At 35.7% G+C, this 11,982-nt stretch overlaps 1 non-coding gene across 1 annotated transcript; it reads left to right on the top strand.

Annotated features, from left to right (window-relative positions):
* The first annotated feature begins 1,786 nt into the window (after positions 1–1,786).
* LOC121213030 (small nucleolar RNA R71) lies at positions 1,787–1,893 on the top strand. Its single transcript, XR_005908399.1, has one exon. It is a non-coding gene; the product is annotated as a small nucleolar RNA R71 (small nucleolar RNA).
* Positions 1,894–11,982: the final 10,089 nt, after the last annotated feature.

The following is an 11,982-nucleotide window of genomic DNA, read 5'->3' as shown; positions in this document are numbered from 1 at the left end:
TTTGGCAATTGTTTAAGTTCTAGTTTGGGAGGTTCTTCAATAGAGGGTTTTTGCTTAAGTTCATTGTTTACCTTAATACCCTCATATTCTGCTTGTCCTGGGGAGGGCTCATTAGAATTTAGTTCAGCTTTTATCTTACCAATCTCAGAATCATCATCATCTACCTCCTCTCATTGGGCAAGACACAGTTCCAACGTTTCCTTATGTATGATTTCCTAAAAAGAATCTTGAGTAGCATGATCAATAGAGTCAATAAAATAACATGAGTCATCCTGTTCCCTAGAAAATCTTATGGCAACATAAATTTTAAAAATAATCTCTTTGTGACCTACTCTAAGTACCAATTTACCATCACCCACATCAATAACAGCCTTAGCAGTGGCTAAAAATGGATGACCTAAGATTAAAGGCACTTCAACATCTTCATCCATGTCAAGCATAATGAAATCAACAGGGAATATAAATTTATTTACTTTTACAAGTATGTCCTTTATAATACCCCTAGGATATTTAACAGATCTATTAGCTAGTTGAATACTCATCCTAGTGGGTTTAGGTTCCCCAAGACCAAGTTGTTTAAACATTTTATATGACACCAAATTAATGCTAGTGCCTAAATCAGCAAGGAATAGTAAAACTACCAATTAAGTAGGGAATAGTAAAACTTCCTGGATCTTTCAGTTTGGTTGGCAGTTTATTTTGGAGTATGGTCGAGCACTCCTCAATAAGTTACACTATAGATAGGTCTTCAAATTTCCTTTTGTTTGTTAGAAGCTCCTTTAAAAAATTTTCATATGTAGGCATCTATGATATAGCTTCAACAAAAGGTACGTTAATATGCAGTTGTTTAAAAAGTTCAAGAAATTTACCAAATTGTGCATCCATGCGATCTTTCTTCAACTTTACTAGATATGGGATTGGTGGTTTATATTTCTTTGGCATTGGATTATCATTGTTTTCAGGTTTTACTTCCTCTTCTTCATTTCTGTCAGCTTCTTGTGGTAGCTTCTTTTCAGATTCAGCTAACACTTTCCCACTCCTTAGTGTAACTACTTTCACATGCTCTTTTGGATTGGGTTCGGTGTTACTAGGTAGACTTCTTGGTGGTCTTTCTGAAATCAGTTTAGCAAGCTAGCCTATCTGAGTTTCGAGCCCTTGGATCGACGCTTGTTGATTCTTAAGTGCTATTTCAGTATTCTAAAAATGAGTTTCTGACACCGAGGTGAATTTCGTTAGCATCTTTTCAAGGTTCAGAATATTTTCCTGCTGGTAAGGTGGTTGTTGAAAAACTGGGGGATATTGTGGCCTTTGATTTCCTTGGCCACCCCACAAGAAGTTGGGATGGTTCCTCCAACTTGCATTATAAGTGTTATTATAAGGATTATTTTGAGGTCGAAGATTATTACCTATATAATTCAATTTTTCATTTTCCATGTTGTGGCCATAGGGTGGGTATTCTAAATTGTTTGTTCCACCTCCATTTGCATCGTACTGTATTACTAGATGAGCCTGTGAAGAACCAAGTAAACCATCAATTTTTCTATTCAAAAGTTCTACCTGATTAGAGAGCATAGTGACCGAATCGACGTTAAAAACACTGGCTGCTTTTGTCAGCTTTGTCCTCATGACTTGCCACTGATAATTATTCAGTGAAATCTCTTCTAAAAGTTCATAAGCCTCTTCAGGTGTCTTATTATTGATAGTCCCACCAGCAGCTGCGTCAATCAACTGTCTAGTCGAAGGATTCAGATCATTGTGAAAAGTTTGAACCTGTAGCCAAAGTGGTAACTCATGGTGAGGGCACCTTCTCAATAGATCCTTGTATCTCTCCCATGCATCATAAAAAGTTTGTAGATCTATCTGGACAAAAGAAAAGATATCATTCCTCAATTTAGGCGTTTTATCCGGCAGAAAATATTTACGTAAATATTTTTTCGTTCATTTGTTCCCAAGTAGTGATTGACCGTCATGGAAATGAGTTCAACCACTGTTTAGCCTTATTCCTCAATGAAAAGGGAAACAATAAAAGGCGGATGGCATCATCAGAAATGCTATTGATTTTAAAAGTGTCGCAAAGTTCCAGAAAATTCGCTAAATGAGTGTTTGGATCCTCATCCTACAAACCATCAAACTGAACAAACTGTTGTATCATTTGAATCGAGTAAGGTTTCAGTTCAAAATTATTTGCAGCAATAGCAGGCCTAACTACACTCGATTCAGTTCCTGTTAAATTAGGTTTAGTATAATCATACATAGTATGAGGAGTAGGATTTTGATTTATTGGACCTACGGCAACCACAGGAGGTAGTTGATTATTCTGATTTTTAGCCATCCCCTCGGTTGTAGTTTGACTATCGTCGTCTTGCCCTTCCTCTATGTATCGTAGGCTTTGCCTTATTTCTCTTCAATTTCTGCGAGCTGTGCTTTCAATCTCACTATCAAAAAGTAGAGGTTCTGATGGATTTCTTCTAGTCATAAACTATAAAAACCTAACAGAAGCAAATAAAAGAAAATTTAATAATATAAACAAAATTGAAATAAAATTAAATTGCAATAAAAATAAATGGCTAAAGTAATAAAAATTAAGCGTTCTTAATATCTTAGTTCCCCGGCAATGGCACCAAAAACTTGATATACGTGATAAGTTTTTATATTTACAATTGATCGTACTTGAAAACTAACTATTATCAGGATAAGGCAAGTGCACCTATCGAACAGTAGTATAGCTTATAGCAAGACCGGAATGCCAAACCCACAGGATCTAAAAATACTAGTATTAACCTTTTTTTTATTATCTAGCCTAAAAATAAAGGGATTTGCTTTATCTAAATTAATTAACTAAACTAAGAATGCACAGGAAGTAAATTGGGGAAATACTTTTGGGAAAACTGATTGATTTAGACAATACCTAAGAAAGAATCCACCTAGACTTCACTTGTTATTTGACTCTGAACTAGACGATTTATTCACTTGACTCGATCCGTAGAAATCCCTAATTAATATTATTATCTCTCTTGAGACTAACAACGTCTAACCCTAGGTTGATTAATTGAAATCTCTTTCTAATTAAAACTGTTAGTGTTGCATTAACTCGATCTATTGATTCCCTTATTAGGTTTGACCCTAATCCGGTAGATTTGTGTCGCCCTATGCCTAGGGGTGCAATCAACTCCATTTAATTATGCTAGATCTACTCTTAGACAGGGATTTTTGCTCCCTGAATAAGCAAATCAATACTTGAATTAATATCCTAGAATACTAAAGCAAGAATTAAGAACACATAATTAAGAACAAATAAAGTATTTATCATATAATTCAGAAAATAATAACAAGATCCATCTTAGGTTTCATCCCCCTTAGGTATTTAGGGGATTTAGTTCATATGTGTAAAAGAAAACATCTCAGAAGAATAATGATAACAAAACATAAAGAAAACCCAAAAACCCCTAAAGGAAATTGAAAGGATATCTTCAGTCTTGAAGGAGAATCTGACTTCTGAGATGGATCAATCAGCTTTCTTAGAGTAATTCCTTGCCTCCTTCTCCGTGTCTCCTCTAGGTGCCCTGCTAGGGTGTTTATATAGGATTTAGAATGCTTCCAAACCCTCAAAAGTGGCCTTTTCTAAATAGAACTAGACTTGGGCTCGGCAGGGACACGCCCCTGTGGGGTGGCTTAGGTCTTTTAAAGTCTACTAAATAGACACGGACGTGTGGTCTACCCGTGTGGGGAAGTCCAGGCCGTGTTCATTTCCCACGTTGACCTATTTTCTCCGTTTTTGGCCCGTTTCTCACTCTTTTTACTCTCCTATGCTCACCTAAGTATAAATGTAACACCCCGTACCCGAGACCATTGCCGGAGTCGGACACGAGGGGTTCACAGACTAATTTCGCTTACTATCGCAGTCCATTTTAAAAATTTCCAGACAGCTGGCTAACTGTGTCACTGTCACCTTAAAAATCATATCTTGAGTTCCACAACTCGAAAATCAGTTTCGTGATTTTTCCCTGAAACTAGACTCATATATGCATCTACAATTTTTTTCTATAATTTTTGGTCGGGCCAATTAGTACAGTTTATTAGTTAAAGTCGCCCATGTTATAGGGATTGACTACATTGACCTTTGCGCATAACGACTTGGATATCTCCCTGTACAGGGCTTCAATGCTGATGCCGTTTGTTTCTATAAAAACTAAACTCAAAGAGGAATCTATACATATATGGCATGACTCCTAATTATCTCTGGTTAATTTATAATGAATTTCGAAAGTCGGAATAGGGAATCCAGAAACCGTTCTGGCCCTGTCTCACGAGAACCTGAATATTTCTTAACATACTGTCCATATGATCGTTTCGTTACTTTCCTATGAAAATAGATTCATCAAGGTTCGTTTAAATAATTTATTCACTATTTAATTCCATTCCTACTATTTTTAGTGATTTTTCACATCCACATCACTGCTGCTGTCAGCATCTGCCTTTAAGGTAGACTTTACCTATTTCATGATCCTCCATGGATCAACTAGAGTTTGTCATACATATTCCAAAAGTGATCAAGAATAACCTTTCCCATGGCTAACCGTTACCAACATTTCCATACCTCTCGACGGACAACATACAAAACGATTATAATGCTATGATCAAAGTATATTTAAGCCATTTTCGCATGGCTATCCAAATTTACACAAAACCAAAGGGTACATGACCAACAACAAAAGGGTAGTCCTATACATGCCATTTCAAAGTTCAACCAAAATTGTACCAAAAGGGGGCTTTGATAGTGTGGGAGACTTCGACTTCCAAAAATCCCGAGTCCGATAGCTGACGAGCCAAAATCTATAAAACAGAGAAACAGAGAAACGGAGTAAGCATTTAATGCTTAGTAAGTTTTAAGCAAGACAAAGTGTTCTCAATCACTATTATTGGTCATTCATTTCAACTGTTCGATGAAGTTAATCTAGAGCTTCATCTCGATCTATAATATCATTAAACGCAGCACTTGGCTGCCACATATATACTTTCGAATAATAATGACCTAGATGGTCAAATATTTCCAAAGCACATTCTTCATCGATTTTCAACTTTCAATAATCCTTTCCACTTGTTCATAATCACATCCTTACTTTTAAGTATTTCAACATGACAAGTACTAAATTACCATAGGCACATAAAGAACCAACATATTCCTTATCACATATATGTAAGCTTACAAATCATAATCCTTACCTTGTACTGGCACATCTAGCTCAACCCAACCCATACTCAGATCATAAGGCTTTTGGGCAGAATATGCACTAATACATAAGAATATTTCATCGCATACTTTATTATACAAACATACCATTACCAATTAGATCATTCTCACATTTGGAGTTATAATATTAATCACATTTACCTACCTCTTTGATACTGATAATTCACCTCGAAATCACTCCACCGATGAGTAAGTAATACGTACCTGAACATCTTGAATACATAATACTTATTTGATGGTAACTTAATGCAGATACTCAATATCAAAGTCTTACTTGAGTCCTAACATTTAGCCGTCGGGTCTTTAAAGCTCGGATATAGTACGAGCACGAAGCCTACGGACATTAATCAGGATAATATTCTCGCATAAAGCCTGCAGGGTTTTAACCCGGATATAGCACTGACACAATTGCCCTTCGGGACTTATCACATTTATACACTTCCACATCCATCACATTGGCCATTCGGCCTTATCACATATATACACTTTCTCATTCATCACATTGGCCATTCGGCCTTATCTCATATATGCATGTTCACATTCATCACATTGGCCATTCGGCCTTATCACACATACACATGTTCACATTCATCACATTGGCCATTCGGCCTTATCACACATACACATGTTCACATTCATCACATTGGCCATTCGGCCTTATCACGCATATATATACTTTCACATTCATCACATTGGCCACTCGGCCCTATCACATATATATACTTGTACATCAATTTCATCATAACAAAATTGACTAGGTATAATAGTCATTTGTGGCTTATAGCTTCACTTTAATACGGATTTGGTACTTTCATTACCAATGTTTAATCGATAGCTTATAAGCAACTCAAATGGTTTTATTAAGGTTTACAACAAAATCCCAAATTCAGCACAAGCTGTTTTTTTTTCTGAGCAACAGTCATTAAATTATTCGTAAATGGAGCTACGAAACTCCAAATGGAGTGCCGTTAATGTTCCCTGGAAATAGACTCATACATATCTTATCCAGGAAATTTTCAGAATTTTTGGTTTGGCCAATCAATACCAGATTTTTCTTAAAGTTTCCCCTGTTTCACTGTTTGACTAATCTGACCACTCTTCACTACGAATCAAATTTCTCATTGTACGGAATTAAAAATGTGTTCTATTTGATTTCATTTGAAACTAGACTCATTAAGGAGTCTAGGCATATAAATTTTATCTTATAACCATTTTTATACAAATTATAATGATTTTTCTAAAAACAGAACAGGGGATTTCGGAGTCATTCTGACACTGTCCCACACAACTTTAAATATCTCTTTATAGGAAATTTCTTTCCTTCCACGGTCTCTTTTATAAGAAACTAACTAAATAAGCTTTGATTACATATTTTATTCAGCATATAATTCAACACCAACAATTTATAGTGATTTTCTAAAATCACGTTACTGCTGCTGTCCAAAGCAAATTATTACAATTTGCTCTTAAATTTCCAAGTCCAAACACTTATGAACTTACCATTTGAGTTTAAGACATATCATGGTCACATCATATCTTATTAAATCAACTCATTATGTCCTGTTATGACTGAATTTACTCAACGTTTAATCACTTAAAACTTACCTCGGATGTGGTCGAACGATTTCGGCGGCTATTCGATCACTTTTTTCCTTCCCTTTATCGGATTTAGTTCCCCTTTGCTCTTGAGCTTAATTTAACAAATAAATTGATTTAATCATTTGAACATCGAAAAGAGAAAATCAAGGTACTTAACCCATATATATATACATTAGACATTAAAGACACATACATATGAAATCATGAATCAACTCAACATATTAACCCACACTCTCTTTTAGCCGATTGTCTAAGCCAAGATTAAGCCACCAATATGCTTACTTATAACCGAATACATGCAACACCAATCTATGTGTTCATTCATGTGGTCGAGTATACATATTCCAATATGATATCATTTCCATTTCGTTTAACACTTAACTTTTACCACATATCAAATAACCCATTTCTTTACTCATGTGGCCGATTATATTCGGTCATGCATACTCACATAAAATCAATTTGGAGACTCTATCAACCCAACATACATTCGGCAATAGTCTATAGTTCTCTCTCTCGGCCACTCATTTCACACTTAACAAAGCTTCCATTCGAAATCATTAGTTAGTATCAATTAACTTAGGCTACCTTTAAACCTTTATTTATCACCTCATGCCAAACCAAAGACCACATTCGGCACTTTCATCCACCATTCTACCAAGCATGTAATATTCAACCACAACCAACTCACAATCGGCCCTAGTTCATAACAAGGTAGCCGAATTCTTTTTATGGTTCAAACACTCATCTATCCTCATTCACCTAACTTTAACATGAAACAACAAAACTCACCATTATTAGCTACCATAGTCGAAAACCTTACTCAATCCAAAAATCAAAATTTCATCATGGGTTACAAAAAAAATAACTTGATATCTCACTCAAGATCAACTAAAATTTCAAGAACTAATATGAACACCTTACCTTAATATTGACCTAAGATGACCGATGGCTTCACTCTCTTCTTCCTCCTTTCAATTCGGCCAAGAAGAACCAAAGAACACAACTTGTTTTCATCACCAAATGCTCTTGTTCCCCTTTTTTTTTCTTTAGATTCCTACATGTATATGATCTCTTTTTTTTTCTTTCACCCATCCTTTCCTTTAGTTATCAATTCTTTATTTTATTACATCCTCCATACTAATATGGCACCTAGTTAATTAAAATTAATATAAAATTCACACTTGATTATACAATTTGTAGCATGGCCGGCCACTACCTATAGTTTGCTAATTTGACATGCAAGGACAAGTACTTTCCCACATATACTAATAGGCCATTTAGCACTTGCCTAGCATATTTCTAAATTGTCTCACATAAGTCCCTACTAATAATTTTCACATACACTGACCAAATTGAAGTATGGAACTATCACAGAAGCATTTACTCACATCATAAACACGTAATATAACCTTTAATTATTTATAAGACTCAGTTTCGTGGTCCCGAAACCACTTTCCGACTAGGGTCACTTTAGGGGTGTCACAACTCTTCCCCCCTTTAGGGATTTTCGTCCTCGAAAATTTCTACCGATGCATAGTTTAGGATAACGTCCTCTTATTGAATTATATCCATATAAACATTAGCTCATCAATAGCAATTGTAATTCATTACTGATTTCGCATCGATCCATAAAATCATTTTCTTATCTTAAAACAAATACATAAACATTTCTACAAGTATGCACATATATCTCATTTTCTTGATTTCATAAGCAATAATCACTTAATTTAATTCACCAATGCATTTCAAACACATATTAAGCACATATTAACATGTATAATTCACATCATCAACCCACATATTTGTAACCCACATTTTCATTCATGTATAAGCTGTAATTTGACCAAAAGTACACATATACTAAACATCCCAATAAATATCCTTAATAACTCCATCATATCTCACTATTCAACTTATTTAGTATACATAACATAATATAATATGAACTCACAAATTTTTTTACTTTCATTTGATTTTCACATACCTTCCGTACATACCTGTATCACTTATTCTGATCTTACTTTATTTATCATCTTAAATATACCCGTTGAATCATTCGAAATCATTACGGATACTCATTAAGCACATATAGCTCTTACAATGCCATGTCCTAGATATGGTCTTACATATGCTCACATATCGAGCCGATGCCATGTCCCAGACATGGTCTTACACACTATCTCAAATCAATGCCTTCGTCCCAGACGAGGTCTTACATGAATTCCACTTCACACCTTAGTGCCCACTGACCGATCTCGCACTCATAGTGCTCGATTAAAGGAATTCGCACACACACAGTGCCTCTAATCATTCACACACATAGTGCTGTTATTCATTCGTTATTACACATTGAAATGACTTAACCAAGTCTATAAACATCATGAATGTACACTTTTAAACATATCATCTCATTTAAATTTGAATTCGTATAGTAATGAATACTTTAAACTTTGCTCAAATTACCGGCACGAAGCCTACTAGGCACGAAGGCCCGAATACACGTCACCAGCATGATTGCTCTTCGGGACCTAGCCCGGATATAACACCAGCACGAATGCTCTTCGGGGTTTAGCACGGATATATCACTAGCACGAATGCTCTTCGGAACTTAGCCCGGATACATCACTAGCATGAATGCTCTTCGGGACTTAGCCCGGATACATCACTAGCATGAATGCTCTTCTGGACTTAGCCCGGATATATCACTAGCATGAATGCTCTTCGGGACTTACCCGGATACATCACTAGCATGAATGCCTTCGGACTTAGCCCGGATATATCACTAGCATGAATGCTCTTCGGGAATTAGCCCGGATATATCACTAGCATGAATGCTCTTTGGGACTTAGCCCGGATCATTGTCGAGACCTTTAGCTCGGATGAAATCTCTACACAAAGCCAGCGAATTTTAATCGGACATAATCTCTGTACATAGCCATCGGGTCTTTACCCGGACATAATCTCTTCATATAGTCAGCGGGTCTTTAAACTGGATTCACATCACTGAGTCTCATACATATTTATTCACATGTTATCATGTTTCACATGGCACAAATCACATTTATAATTTAATCAATTCATTCACATGTAAACATATAACATGATTCTTGACTTTAAGTCGTAAATATCATTCAAATCTAATACATGTATGCTTCTTTTACTAAACTTTCAGCTCAATAAGCAATCACACAAAAGCATATATCCCCAATCTCTTCCTTTGTTCATTTCTCTAATAACCTTATTATGATAAGGACAATGGGACATCATTCATCTATTATACATGTATATCATGGCATTTTAAGTTAAATACCAAATTCAATTACTCAAAACTTACTTATGTTATACCCTTCTCAATATTGACACGGCATAAGCATGTCTCAGTCCTCTCAATACCATCTGTTATAGCTCGATCGGGATCGGAATTCATTACAATAAATAAACACATTTTCAATTGTCAGAAATCACCACACTATCAAATAATCACATAATGGCATGTATAGCTAGACCCAAACGTATTACGGTAGTCCTAGAATCGACTAAACCGTAGCTCTGATACCAATAAAATTGTAACACCCCGTACCCGAGACCATTGCGGGAGTCAGACACGAGGGGTTCACAGACTAATTTCGCTTACTATCGCAGTCCATTTTAAAAATTTCCAGACAGCTGGCTAACTGTGTCGCTGTCACCTTAAAAATCATATCTTGAGTTCCACAACTCGAAAATCAGTTTTCGTGATTTTTCCCTGAAACTGGACTCATATATGCATCTATAAGTTTTTTTCTATAATTTTTGGTCGGTCCAATTAATACAGTTTATTAGTTAAAGTCTCCCATGTTACAGGGATCGACTACACTGACCTTCGCGTATAACGACTTGGATATCTCCCTGTACAGGCTTCAATGCTGATGCCGTTTCTTTCTATAGAAACTAGACTCAAAGAGGAATCTATACATATATGGCATGACTCCTAATTATCTCTGGTTAATTTATAATGAATTTATAAAGTCGGAACAGGGAATCCAGAAACCGTTCTGGCCCTGTCTCACGAGAACCTGAATATCTCTTAACATACTGTCCATATGATCGTTTTTACTTTCCTATGAAAATAGATTCATCAAGGTTCGTTTACATAATTTATTCACTATTTAATTCCATTCCTACTATTTTTAGTGATTTTTCACATCCACATCACTGCTGCTGTCAGCATCTGCCTTTAAGGTAGACTTTACCTATTTCATGATCCTCCATGGATCAACTAGAGTTTGTCATACATATTCCAAAAGTGATCAAGAATAACCTTTCCCATGGCTAACCGTTACCAACATTTCCATACCTCTCGACGGACAACATACAAAACGATTATAATGCTATGATCAAAGTATATTTAAGCCATTTTCGCATGGCTATCCAAATTTACACAAAACCGAAGGGTACATGACCAACAACAAAAGGGTAGTCCTATACATGCCATTTCAAAGTTCAACCAAAATTGTACCAAAATGGGGCTTTGATAGTGTGGGAGACTTCGACTTCCAAAAATCCCGAGTCCGATAGCTGACGAGCCAAAATCTATAAAACAGAGAAACAGAGAAACGGAGTAAGCATTTAATGCTTAGTAAGTTTTAAGCAAGACAAAGTGTTCTCAATCACTATTATTGGTCATTCATTTCAACTGTTTGATGAAGTTAATCTAGAGCTTCATCTCGATCTATAATATCATTAAACGCAGCACTTGGCTGCCACATATATACTTTCGAATAATAATGACCTAGATGGTCAAATATTTCCAAAGCACATTCTTCATCGATTTTCAACTTTCAATAATCCTTTCCACTTGTTCATAATCACATCCATACTTTTAAGTATTTCAACATGACAAGTACTAAATTACCATAGGCACATAAAGAACCAACATATTCTTATCACATATATGTAAGCTTACAAATCATAATCCTTACCTTGTACTGGCACATCTAGCTCAACCCAACCCATACTAGATCATAAGGCTTTTGGGCAGAATATGCACTAATACATAAGAATATTTCATCGCATACTTTATTATACAAACATACCATTACCAATTAGATCATTCTCACATTTGGAGTTATAATATTAATCACATTTAC

The sequence above is a fragment of the Gossypium hirsutum genome, chromosome A13 (genome assembly GCF_007990345.1).
Source record: "Gossypium hirsutum isolate 1008001.06 chromosome A13, Gossypium_hirsutum_v2.1, whole genome shotgun sequence".
Lineage (NCBI taxonomy): Eukaryota > Viridiplantae > Streptophyta > Magnoliopsida > Malvales > Malvaceae > Gossypium > Gossypium hirsutum.
This window is presented reverse-complemented; position numbering and strand designations above follow the sequence as displayed.